We start from the raw sequence: 13,648 nt of genomic DNA, 5'->3' as shown, positions 1-13,648 counted from the left end.
GCCCCTAGCATTAAGCACAGGCAGGAGCCCCTGGCTGTCACAATCCATTTTTGGATCTGTGGCAGATTTGGCTTTTTATATTAAAACTTTTCCTTTCAGGCCATCGGGGGTAAATGTCAGTTTTTCCCTCCCGGTGAACAGCTGATGTAATTACATTGCTGCTGAGTTTGCTGATATCTGAGGTGACCATTCCCACCTTTCTTTCAAAATGTCACCTGATGTATCTGCTGACTGTTGGTGATACAGGTCCTTTCTGGATACTGACCAGGCAGAAGCAGCTCTCTGGTGTTCAGCCAAGCGTGGTGTATTGGAGTCCTGTTGCTGTGCTATCTGTGGTGTGGAGTTTGGAGTGGTGCTTAAGCTAAGTGCTGTACTTTTGTTACCTTGTCCTTTCTGTGTCTGTTCCCCTGCCCTTGTGTTTGTTAGCAGTAGTGGCTAGGCTAGCGTCCTAAGCCGGCCAGCGCACTAGCAAGGGCAGTTTGAGGTGACAGTTTAGGGACGAGGTATCCTGACGTCGGCAGGGGTAAGGACCTGCTTAGGGTGATAGGTAAGAGCAGGGACAGGCTCAGGTTGGAGCTCAGGAGGTGATCGTCTCTGGTTCCATATTGTCAGGGCCTTCCTCTCGCCTATTCCATCGGCTTTGAGTTGCTGTATTTTTTGGTTACCGACCAATTGTTTGGTCGTGTCATACTGGGCCAGTCACTCCGTGACACTGGCCCCAAGATAACAGAGTCGTGACACGGGGCCACCAGAACTTTCTCATTTTTATGTAGCTTCACTATACGACATTTGGCTTTTTTGTGTCTGTAGTCCATGTTCAAACATTACAGAAATATTGTGAGTTTTTTTTTGTTTTCTACAGGATTTGCACCAAACTACTTAAAAACCATCTTCTCCCCTTTAGTTAATGTGTTTTTAGTGCAGATGTGAAGTCGTGTTTTTAATGTGTTTTTTACAGTACAGAAAAGTTTTGATTCTGCACTTAAAAAGGTAACCGCAGGTTTTTACATGTGTTTTTTTAGATTTCAAATAGCAGACAAGAGAGGAAAAAAAGCACCAAAACCTCACAGCTCAGCAGCATCTTTAGACGCATGGTGGACGTAGTTCTCAAGAAATCCCATTCACTTTGCTTGGACAGTTAAACACAGCAGAATTTTTGTGCAAAAAAAAACAGCAGAAAATATGCAACATTTACGCTACACGTAAACAAGATCTAAACTGTTAAGCAAATGTGATTCCATGAAATTACCCCCACCCACCCACCCTCGATGCATCTAAATACACTGCTGAACTTTTCTGTCCCTATGGACTGTGCAACTTAAAGGGACTGCTGTTCACGAAAGGAGGAGGTGAGGAATGGAAACGGACGACCAGAGGATTGAGACGGGTCAAGACTGCATTAATTGCACCCTTGTCTTAAAAGATGGATGAGGGACTGTATGGACTGTGCTCCAGAACTACTGGAGCTGTTGCTGTATTGGGCAATGGCCCCATGATTACCAGGAACTTAGACACGTGGCGTCAGGATCTCCAAGTTCGTGAGACCAGGGTCATGCAGGTCTATGAAGAAACTGGACTATGTCTGAGGACTGTCAGGCAACTGTTACTGTGTGAGTCTAAGGGCATTGTTTTCTGGAACATGGACTCGGATGGGGAACATGGACTCGGATGGACATTGGTTACTTGTTTCCTTGGAGGAGAAGGATATGGTATGTGCCCAAGGACTGTTGGGTGGTTGTAAAGTTAGCCAATGGGCCTAGGAATTTGTGCTCTTTGAAGATCAGTGTACTCACCAGCAATGGACACTCTATATCCCAGAAGAGAAAAGACTAAGGCTAAGTATGCATGTTGCGGATTTGCTTGCGGAAATTTCTGCGCGGTTTCTACATCTCTTGGCAGAAAAGGCAGTGGAAATTCCATACGTTTTTTGTGCAGATTTCATGTGTTTATGTGGATTTACATGCAGATTTGTATGTGGAATTGTCTGCAGAATTGTTAGCTAAATAAAGTTATATTATTAAAAAAAATGATGTCATTTTCAAGTCCAACCTCCATTGCTGATGTGCTTCAAACAAGATAGGCTCTATTCTAGATTCTCTACCCACACACTCTTCCTCCTTCTGACATCATGTCCTTTAACAAATCTGCTGTGTTTCTGGCACCAAATCCACATCAAATCCACACTAAATCTGCAGTAAATCTGCAGCAAGTCCGCAAACCTTGTTACATCTGCGTTTTTGCTGCAGATTTGGGTGCCTCAGTGGAAGTCAATGGGTGAAAACCGCTGCAGATCCGCCAAAAGAATTGACATTCTGTGGAAAATAAAACGCTGTGAATCAGGACGGAAATTTCTGCACAGTGTACACAACAATTTTAGATTCTCATTGATTAACCTTGCTTTAGGAATCCTTTGCGTTTTTGGTACAATTCCGAGCAGAAAAAAAGCTGTGGAATCGCAACCAATCCACATCGTGTGCACATAGCCTAACAATTTAAATGTTTTATAAGTGATTGTTGCATGCTGTGTGTTGTCTTCCAGGCCCTAGAGTGGTAAGGACGGCCATGTTTAAAGAGGGGAGGAATGTAGGGATGTGAACTGCCTTACTCTATGCCTGCCCCTGAAGACAACAGACTCACTATGTGAATACCATCACTCCGTTTAATATTTGAAGTAATGTGTGTCTACTGTAATAAGATATAATATATTACGATGATGTACAGCATATAAAATGTTAGAGTATAATGTGAATATAGCATAAGGATAAGCTTAGAACAGTGTAGGATTTAGAACAGGTTAGCATATTAGATAGAAAATGGTTAAGGTTAGGATTAGCACAGTGGGAGGGCATGAGTGCTGATAAAGAGGGGGGAACTTCCTGGTTAGAGTTCAGTGTCAGTCAGTGAAGTGTTGAGCGGATTCAAGTTCATGTGGCCTGGTCTTTCAACATCACAAGGTCAGTGGACGTGGAATTACATGAGGGGAAGGTGGCTGAACCCAGGTGCACTGCAGTACTGGAGAACAAATCCCTATGGCTCATGAAGTCAACGGGCTTGGGGATAGTCCAGAATGAACAAGTGGCAGAACACAACAAGAGTTGTGCTAAGGAGGAAGGACGTCTGCATTGCTGTGCCGTACCCTACTTGTATTCACATGATGAATGTGGACTGTTTAAAAAAGTTTGACTGTTTCAAAGAACCTGGGGTCCCATTCATTGTGTGCGGCGGCTCCTGAAGATGGAAACCTGGAGGCAGCGGAGGCCTGAGGCCTACAAGTTAGTGTTATGCACCCCACATCCTACAGCATACTAGGACTGGGACACCCATTGTCTGTAAAAGTGCTATAGAGCGCAACCAGACTGCAGCTCGATCACGACTACCCCTCTGCAGCACATTACACAATAACCTGTTGAATTCAATTGTAAAACAACTATCTTACAACAATCTATACAATCTCAGACATTTAATCAGCTTTACCGACAACTAAAACCGTAAAATCCCTGTAAATTAATTCTTTGTTCCAGGCTGGACCCCAAAATGCACTAAAATACCTAAAATAACCAACAAAGCAGGTACTCCCCCCTCTCCGGGTCCAGCGCTGGCTTCTTGCTGATGTTTGGGTCTCGGTGTTTGGACTACAATAGTGACATCACGTTGACAGGCTGCGGCCAAGACACCAAGACCCTGGCAGCGGCGGGGACCTGGTACTAGACCTATAGAGGGTAAATACTTGCTATGTCTGTTATTTTAGAGGATTTGGGGTCTACCTTCCTAAAAGTAGAAATCCCCTTTAAATAATCTTTACCAACTTTTGAAGATAGTAAGATAGTTTTGAAGGCTGACGGAAGACCTTATATCCATCTAGTTCAGCCTATTTTTAGTGCAGCTGTTCTGCATTGTTGATCCTGGGGAAGGCAAAAAACTCACAGAGTAGAAGCCAATTTTCTCCATAGGGAAAAAAATTCCTTCCCCTAAGCTGGGTCAACCATCTACCTATAATATTATGTTATTTGTAACCTTCTATACTGTTACAAGAAAAGCAACCATTCCTTTCTTAAATTCATTCAGTGAGTTGGCCATCACCACTTCCTCAGGAAGAGAATTCCAGAGTCTCACTGCTCTTACAGTGAAGAACCCTCTTCTATGCTGGTGCAGAAATTGTCTTTCCTCCAAATGAAGAGAATGCCCCCTTGTTCTTGTCACAGTCCTCGGTACAAACAGTTCATTGGAGAGATATCTGTATTGCCCTCTGATATACTTGTACATATATATTAAGTCTCCCCTAAGTCTTCTCTTTTCTAGAGTAAATAGACCTAATTTTGATAACCTTTCTGGGTATTGTAGTGAACCAACTCCATTTATCATTTTAGTAGCCGCCTTTGAACCCTTTCAAGTGCAGTAATGTCTTTCTTGAGCACCAGCGTCCAAAATTGCACACAATACTCCAAGTGTGGTCTGACGAGTGATTTGTACAGAGGGAGAATTATGTTTTCATCTCGTGTCCCCAGACCTCGTCTAATGCATCCCATGACCCTATTTGCTTTGGTGGCAGCTGCCTGACACTGGGCACTCCAATTTAGCTTCTTATTGACTAAGATGCCAAAGTCTTGTTCCATGTCTGATTTCCCCAGCAGTTTCCCATTTAGTAAGTAATTGTAGCATCTGTTTCTCCTTCCCATGTGCATAACCTTACACTTATCTGTGTTAAACCTCATTTGCCATTTTTCAGCCCAATTCTCCAATTTACTCAAATCTGTCTGTAGTTGCAAACTGTCCTCCTTTGTGTTAACTACCTTACATAGTCACAAGGAACAGACCCTGTTTCTATAGAGTCTTAAATATAAGGAATAGAGGCCTGTCTATCACATTACTTAACTCCCTTAATACCCGAGGGTGAATGCCATCAGGGCCTGGTGATTTGTCAATTTTAATCTTACTAAGGCGGTTCTGCACTTCTTCCTGGGTCAGGCAGGTAATACTTAATGGGGAGTTTACATTATCACTCTTGATTTCCCCTGGCAAATCCTTTTCCTGTGTGAACACTGTTGAGAAAAAAGTATTAAAAACATTTGCTTTTCCCTCATCGCTCTCTATTATTTCATCCTCATTGTTCTTTAAAGGGCCGACACCATCAATTTTAATCATTTTACTGTTTATATACTGTTTATATAATTTCCCATTTATTTTCTGTGCTCCTATTTTTGAGGACATTGTCCCAATCAATTCGGCGAAGGTCCTCTCTAAGCTGATCAAACTTTGCTTTCCTGAAATTCAGAGTTTTTGTAACCCCCTTCCAGGGCATCTTACTGAAGGACAAGTGGAATTGTATTATATTGTAGTCACTGTTCCCTAGGTGCCCATCGACTCGTACTTCTGTTATTCTATCTGGCCTGTTGCTTAAAATTAAGTCCAGAAGGGCTGTCCCTCTAGTTGGGCCCTGCACAACTTGTGACAGATAACTATCCTTGGTCACTGACAGAAATTGGTTCCTTTCTGAGATACGCAGGTTTCAGTTTCCCAGTCTATGTCGGGGAAGTTGAAGTCCCCCATAATAATCACCTCATTGTGATTTGCTGCTTTGTCTATTTGTTTCAATAATACATTTTCAGTGGTTTCTGTTATATTTGGTGGCTTATAACAAACCCCTATGAGGATTTTATTACTTTTCCCTCCTTGTATCTCCACCCATAGAGACTCCACCTCTTCATTTCCCTCTTGTATATCTTCTCTTAGTGTGGGCTTTAAAGTGGACTTTATATATAGACAGACTCCACCCCCTTTCCTTTTTTTACGATCCCCCGTAAACAAATCATATCCTTGCAAGTTAGCCGCCCAGTCATAGCTGTCGTGAAAAGAATTAAAATAAAAAATCGTGTTATTCTCACCTTCCAGCGTCCCACGCAGCGTCCCCAGGCCTCAGCAATGCTCCCGGCAAGTCCTGTTCCCAGCGATGCCTTGTGACAATGACCTTTGAGGACCTAGCGGTCTCGCGAGACTGCTACGTCCTCAAAAGTCATTGTCGCAAGGCATCGTTGGGAACGGGAGTTGGTGGGAGCATCGCTGAGGCCTGGGGATGCTGCGAGGGATGCCGAAAGGTGAGAATAACACCATTTTTTATTTTAATTCTTTTTTTTACAGAGATATGGTACCCAGGACCTGGAGGAGAATCTCCTCTCCTCCAGACCCTGGGTACCATCCGCACATTTTCGGCTTACTTTACGCATGGTGGGCATAGTCACATGTGGAAAGTAAGCAGAACAATGCATTCCTATGTTCCGCGATGCGATTTTGCTGCGGAAAAATACGCAGCATTAGCACAGCATGTGCGGAATGCCATTGACTACAATGGCTTGCTTATTTTATGCATTTTCGCATTGTTTACGCCGTGAAAAAACGCGGCAAAAACACATAAAATACGCGAGAATTCCGGACGTGTGCACATAGCCTTATAGTGTGCAATGAGCACCATGGGAAATTTTATGTCATAGTCACACCAGATAACGAACATGCCCCTCCACATATATTCCATCTCCACCCCCCCCACTTTTACACCTTGATCTTCGAACCCCTGGGACACCAGAAAACTTCCGTAATTGCTGATTTCTGTGTTTCAATTAAACTCGGGAGACTTTACGACTCCTTCAGGACTTCTGGACATAACGGAAGATTTGAGTGATATGCTTTAATGGGGTTGACTCATGAAGACACCCCCTTTGCCATGTCCTATTACAGCATGTAAACACTACAGAAGTGGGTCTACTTTTCAGGATCGTACTTTAATTACCCTTGAAATAGTTTAAGAAATGTCCACAACTCAAACACTGGATACTTTGGCTAAAAGAATTATTTATGTAAAAGCAGTCTAGACAAACCCAAAGTTTTGCAAGGGATAATATAATAAATGCCTTTTTCTACATGAAAACACTTATCTGTCTGTCAAAACATCCTCATAAGAGATGAAAGGCTTTTCACAAATGTGATCTTACCAATAGATGGTATTTAATAATTAATGACCCTATTCTGAAAAGCACATCATCTGTTTGGTGGTATTTGCTAGCACCCACATCTCTTGGCACCTGCTCTAGAATTTTTCCTCTTCACTTATCTTGTAGCAGAATGATAAGGATTCTTCTGTGGTAATGTCTGGAATGTGGAAGCAGAAACAAATTACAGTATCTGTACTTAGAACTGGATAATGCCTCCTCGCCTTAATTTACTCATGACGTGCACATTACATAATGGTACATTGGTCAGTGCACGCCGAGAAGACAGATCTGCAGAAAACCAAAGGAAATGTGTTCTCACAATCATATGAAGTATGACACAGACTCAGGTACAGTTTTCATGTTTCTATTAAATATATTTTCATACCAAGTCAATGGTGACTTTGAGAATCTAACGCAAAACAAATCTTAAAGGGAACCTACCTGATTCATGCTGCCCGCGCTATGGCCACAATTGCAGCCAAGTGGAGCGGTTCAGAGAAAATATACTAGAATCTGTCACCAGGATTTTTCTCAGTAAAGTACACACATGGCCATATTGGCACCGTGATACTGATTAAAATAGTTCCTATGGCAAAGAAATCAGTTGGATTTTGTGCAATTAGGATTTAAAGTTTTCTTATTACTATAACTATGTGCATTGGGCAGGACTGTGAGCAGGGTATTCGTCTCTGCCACAGCCCCTCCGCAGATCCTGTAGTCTTTCAGCAGCGCATCAGTGCACAGCCGGCTTTCAGTCAGGACTAATTGGTGATTGAAGCCGCGCCTTTATGACTGAAAGCTGGAGGTTGCTGGGAGGAATGAAGATCATTCCCGGCCCCCCCTTTCAGTGTTGTGACCACACTGCTTTACCTGAATGCCATTTAGGTGCAGATTAGCCCCATATCTGCAGAGCAATAACATTTTCTGACAAAACAGGTGTCCTTTAAAAAAAATCAAAAACGCATTTCATACATCTAGCTTAGGACTTATTTGCATAGCTAACCATGTGCAGAATGCGCCCACTTTTCAAAAATGTTGAAAGAAGTAAAAAGTGTGTGTCACAAATTTAGCACAAAACAAGAATGCATCAAAATTTGCAACTTTTTGATGCCAAATCGATAATGAACTCCCTAGATGAATACCTCCTGAGTCCTTTACTTATGGTGAGGGTCAAGCAGGGGCCGCTGGAGTTTTTTTAGGATCACATTTATTTAGCTCATTTTGGTAAATTACCGTACAGCTTCTTGGTAGCGGTGTGTAATTCCCATGTGGAGCACACCACATCCCGGAACGTGTCGTAGCTACAGAGCAACACTATGTTGTATGAATGGAGCCCTACGGATGCGTTTTATATTTGATAGGACCTTTTTATTTGCATTTATGCCAAACAGGCTCATTGGCTATGTTCAATAGATTTTTCAGCGGATTTTCAGCCGGTCCGCTATGAAAACCACCTAAAATGTGCTCAGAAAACACTCAAAATAAACTGCTTGTTCATTTCTATGTAAAAATGACTTACTATTTATATGGTCAGACTTTTGAGTGTCTTTTAATTGTTTCAGGTTTCCAAAAACGCTAAGTGGTTAAAAGAAGTGAGTAGACCAGTGGTGGGGAATCTTTTTGTCTTCCAAGGGCCATTTGGATATTGAATATATACCATCCCTCGGGGGGTCATACAAATCGTTCACTAACTCCGCCCACAAAAAACGGGCTGACGCGAACACTGGTCTTTCTTTGCCTGCGTCTCAGTGCTCAGTAGTGAATGCTGCGTGTGCGGGCTCACAGAGCAAGAAGACATTAATAGGCCGGCGGCTGTCAATATACAGCTGCCGGCCCAAGCACTGCGGTCCCCGGGAATCTGCCCAGGGGTCGGATAAAAGATCATGGAGACCTGGAGTAGACCGTCATCTGGCATTTTTACCCGAGAAGCCGAGAAGGCTGTCAGCCAAACTATCAGCCAAAGTATCGTTCAGCCGACAACAATCTAATATGTACGGCTGGTTTAGTTTACAGAGAACTACACTGCGTAATTAGGTGTTCACCTGCCAGTGAGCCCCTAAATGTTTCATAAGTTTATAAATAGCTTAAAAGAGCAAAATGTTCCAATAATTTTGGAAACAATCAATGTCCGACACGAAACAACCAATTAAAAGTGTTTTCTGGAAAACATCTATCCCCGGCTGCAATTTATTTATTTTTTTAATTAACAATGGTTTATTCACCCTCCCCAGGTCCAGCACCGAGTCTCTGTTGCTGCTCCTGGTGTCTGAAGCAAGGAAGTCTCTTCGACAGCACTGCAGCCAATTAGTGAGCCCTGTTATTGGCTGCAGCGCTGTCGACGTGCGGCTAACAGTGCAGACAATAACAGACACCAGAGGCAACTTCTGGGACTTAACCCTGGACCAGCACAGGGTGAGAAGGTACAGTTTTTAAAACAAACTGTAGTTGGAAATAAAGGTTTTCTGGAACTGGAAAACTTTAACGTCATAAAGTTCAGAGTTTGGTACAAAAGATGCAGTGTAGATAATCCTCTAATAGTAAGAGATCATCTGAGCATAAATCTCTAGCCATTATTAGCTACAATTTATCAGTACAGATAAAACACATCAGTCTGGACTCCATGTTTGGATGACAGAGGATAGCCTAAAGTGAGTGCAAACCCTCAGCTATGAGAAGTATTAGGTGGTCACACAGATTTTCATCCCCTGGATGTAAACAAGAATGGTTCAACTCACTGACAGATATCAGAGCACCAAACCTTTCCGAGTGCCTCACACATGTCACCTGCAGAGGGAATCTGTTTCTGAAAATCGGTCCGAATATGTTAGTCACACTCCGATCTGAGTTTGATCAGGGTGGGATCCCATTTTCTCGAAGGTGGAAAAAAAAGTTTCTCCACCTTCTTCCATTATGTCAGCCCATAAAAATTGAACTGCACTGGAATGTCATCCGAGTGTGCCTAATTTTTTTCCCCTGTCCATAGATTTGAATGGGCAAGTGCCATCTGACTCTCGGAGGCAAATCATGCTTGGAGCAATTTTTTTTCTCGGACCACTTGGCCCAAGTAAAAATCGAACGTGAGCAGCCCCATAGAATAACACAGGTATGAGTGCTATGTGCGAGCCCTTAAATTATAATTAATCCAATACCTGTCTCTAAATTGTCTCAATTCTTGCTCATAAAGAGGCACTTGTAATAATTGATATGACTTCTTAAAACTGTATTTGTAGCGTATTGCATGTCATTTCTTGCATATGTGTGTAAACATATCATATATTTGTAGAATGTAATTTACTATGTAACTAAAATAGCATAAATTCCCAATTGTTATGTATAACATACTAGCCCATAAATTGTAAGTAACTTTCATTTCTACATCTTCCCCACATTACAGACAAATAATAAGATGGGACACATAAATTACAATACAATATGAATGACCGATATCAGGTTGCAGAAGACCACCCTTGCCTTACCTGTCTGTTCAGTGATGCACCAGTGAATGTCGGGGTCACGGCCGCAGCTGCTGGTGACTTTTCTTACAAAGCTTGGGGTCCTATGATGTGTGAAGCTCTGACATTGACAACATCCACCAGGAGAATGTGCCCCACTCTGGACTGTTGTGGACCCACTGGTGGTAGGCAGATGCCCCAGTCATACAAAGAGGAGGTCACATACTCCCACTCAGGGAGCTGGAGAGGAGTCTTTGCCTTTTCCCTCAGACTGTTGCTGGGTGTTGTTGGGGTTTGGCAGAATGGCTCTCAGATAATGTTTCCTCTCCTTTGGTCTCTGAAGCTCTGTTACAGACTGTGGCCGGCCGCTATATATATCTGGTGTTCTCAGCCAGGCAGGCTTGTCAACAGCTGAGGAGTCTGGAGCATTCTTGCTGCTGTTGTAAAGCAGTTATCAGTGGAGTCCCTGAGATTACTGTCCAGTGAGCTCACTGCCAGACTACAGGCAACTATTCATATAACGAAGCGCAGTCGCCTTATCGCTAGCTTACATATCGCCTACCACGGGCGCGGGAAGCGTTCGCTTCTCGTGCAGTTATTCTCTGACAAGTCTATGCCAAGTATCAGCTTCATAATCAGTTTGTGTTCTCCAGGCAAAGCCAACGCAGATAGATAGAAAACCTTAGGAGAACACGAGCCGATCTTTAGCCACAGTACTTACTTTACAGTTAGCATTAAAGGGGTGTTCCCATCTCCAAGATCCTATCCCAATAAGTATTAGGCGTAAAAGTAATAATTAGCAAATACCTGCAATTAGAAATGTAGTATAGTTTTTCTGATTTGCTATGTCTCTTTCCTCATGTACAGACATTGCAGGACCTTAGGTAACTATGGTTACGAGCACTGATATAGTGACAGCTAGTTGCTAGTGGTCATAACCATGGATACCTAAGGTCCTGCAATGCCTTCACATGAGGACAGAGACATAGCAAATCAGAAACACTATACTACATTTCTAATTATAGGTATTTGCTAATATTAATATTATATTATGAGATGGGAATAGCCTTTTAATGGTAAATATTGCTTTTTATTTATGCTTAGCTTTAAGGGCTTGCTGGACTAGACTGGACTGTTCATGGAGAGGTCCGTGGATCTCAGTCAGGTCACAGACCACATTGTGGGGACTGGCCGCGAGTCTCTTAACCCGAGCATGACAGTCTCATTCAAATATATAGTCCGTGACCAAACCGAGATCTATTGATGTCTGCATGAGCCCTTACTATTATACTTCAATTCTGAATGGTGGCCGATGCTTTTAGCATTGGACTTGCTACCTGGTCACCTACACTTCGTCATTTGTTTCAATAAAGTAGAGTTGTATCTTCCCATATTTTGAACGAGGCTATCTAACTGGTTCATTGATTAAACCAGCCCCTTTCCATCACAACTGATTAAAAGGGTTCTCTCAAGTTCTTAATTGGTTAAAAGTAGAGATTAACAAATCGACTTTATGCAAATCAAATTTGTGTCGAATTTTATGAAATTCACCGGTTTTGGCAAATTCAAACAATTTGATTCAATTTAAAAAATGCCATCTACCATTTTATATGTTGCAGAAGTTTGGAATAGGCAGACAAAGCGCACGTGACCTCAGGCACAACCATCCAGGCTTCCTTATAATTCATTGCAATTATTACATCACATGGTACAGCACAGCCAATCAACAAGGACTAATGGAGCGCCCTCACTCGCCAGGGCCGTGGGGTACTCGGTACCGGGCCGGTTGATCTTCTCAATGGGAGTTGTAACGGCAGCAGTGACCCGGTCCGTGGCCCTGGGGCTCCATTGCAAAAGGGGTTGTTTCAGTGTGCTTATGGTGGTGAAAGTTTATAAGTGATTCGTGACGGCACCTGTGGTGTTCGGCAAATGTTAAGCCGACGCTGCAGACAGATCCTCTGGGACAGATGGTGTAGCAAAGCAATGATGTTATAGCCCTCCACAGGCAGGGCTGCAGTCCCAGGGCAGTGTAGGTGAAGTGACACTTGGATGGTGAAGTGTCGGGCGCAGGAGAGATATAGCAGTGCCAGGCAGGTTGACGCAGGAATAAGTGGAGGACACCAGGGCATGTAGTTCCAAAGCTTTACTCACAGTCTGTTGTGGTACAGGTGCCCGCATCCGTGCCGTGTCCTCCGGGTCAGGAGCTCAGCCAACTTCCAGGCAAGATGAAGTACTCCTTTCCAACACTCCGCCAACATATGTGCCTTTTCTGAACGTCTCCCTCTTAGCGCCTTTGAGTGAAGTACTCACAGTACTGAGTTACACTGGAGTTCCTCCTGTCAGATGTTCCTATGAACTCTACTTGTACGGCAGACAGCTTTAGCCTACTTCGGGGACTCCTTACTACCTAGTCCTGGCTCACACACGTTGCTGTTGTGCCCCCAAGTCTGGTGTGGGAATAAAGTGGTCACTACTTCTATTCCTCCGGTGTCTGCTGCAGGACCATTAGTATCCATACAACCTCGGGGACCGGACCCCGGCCTTGCGCTTAGAACTTGGGAAGGGTTCTCCTCTAACCCTGGTCCTTGTTCTCTTATTCTCCTCACGTTCCGTATCAATCCTTTCCTTCTTATGGAGAGTCAGGCTTTCTATCGATGTTCCTTTCTTGTGCCAGTGGACCCAGATCACTGAGGTCGGCTGCAGCACTTTCATCATCCATCCCACTCTGGGGATCTCCTTTCACAGACTGACCTCGTCAGACTCCTGTGACAAACTAACTAAATCCTATCCTCTTCCCACTCTTTTAGTGCAAACTAAACTCCACCCACCTCCCAGCATGCTTTGTGTTCCAAGCAGGGAGCCACCAAAGGGTGCTCTGCTACACTATGTTGTGTGGGATGCAGGTGTTGGAGCGTGGTCAGGTGTCTCCACCTTACCTGAATGCTGAGGTACCACACCTCAGGAGGAGGTGCAGTACCTCTGTGGTGACTGAACCCTCAGGGGTGCCACATACCCCCCCATTAAACACAGCACATCCGTGGGCTGCAAGAAAACAAAAATTGACAAATACAGGAACATACAAAATTTTTATAATGCTAATAAACAGTTCTTATCTAAACATCCCAATGTGGGAGGCACTGAGTCTTGAACGTTACAAACATTTTAACTAACTATCTATATCTTACTACAATTCCTAATTCAAAGTGCTATTAG

General features: G+C 43.3%; 1 protein-coding gene across 1 annotated transcript in view; it reads right to left on the bottom strand.

Annotated features, from left to right (window-relative positions):
- FILIP1 (filamin A interacting protein 1) overlaps positions 1–10,820 on the bottom strand; it is a 227,538-nt gene extending 216,718 nt beyond the window's left edge. Inside the window, exon 1 of the mRNA XM_073569314.1 lies at positions 10,460–10,820. The gene's annotated coding sequence lies outside the window, so the exon portion shown is untranslated. The remainder of the gene's footprint in view (positions 1–10,459) is intronic.
- Between the last annotated feature and the right edge of the window lie 2,828 nt (positions 10,821–13,648).

Source organism: Dendrobates tinctorius, unplaced genomic scaffold (genome assembly GCF_039654945.1).
Source record: "Dendrobates tinctorius isolate UK_male_01 unplaced genomic scaffold, ASM3965494v1 ptg000024l, whole genome shotgun sequence".
Classification (NCBI taxonomy): domain Eukaryota; kingdom Metazoa; phylum Chordata; class Amphibia; order Anura; family Dendrobatidae; genus Dendrobates; species Dendrobates tinctorius.
The sequence above is the reverse complement of the archived record's forward strand: the minus strand, read 5'-3'. Positions and strand labels throughout refer to the sequence as shown.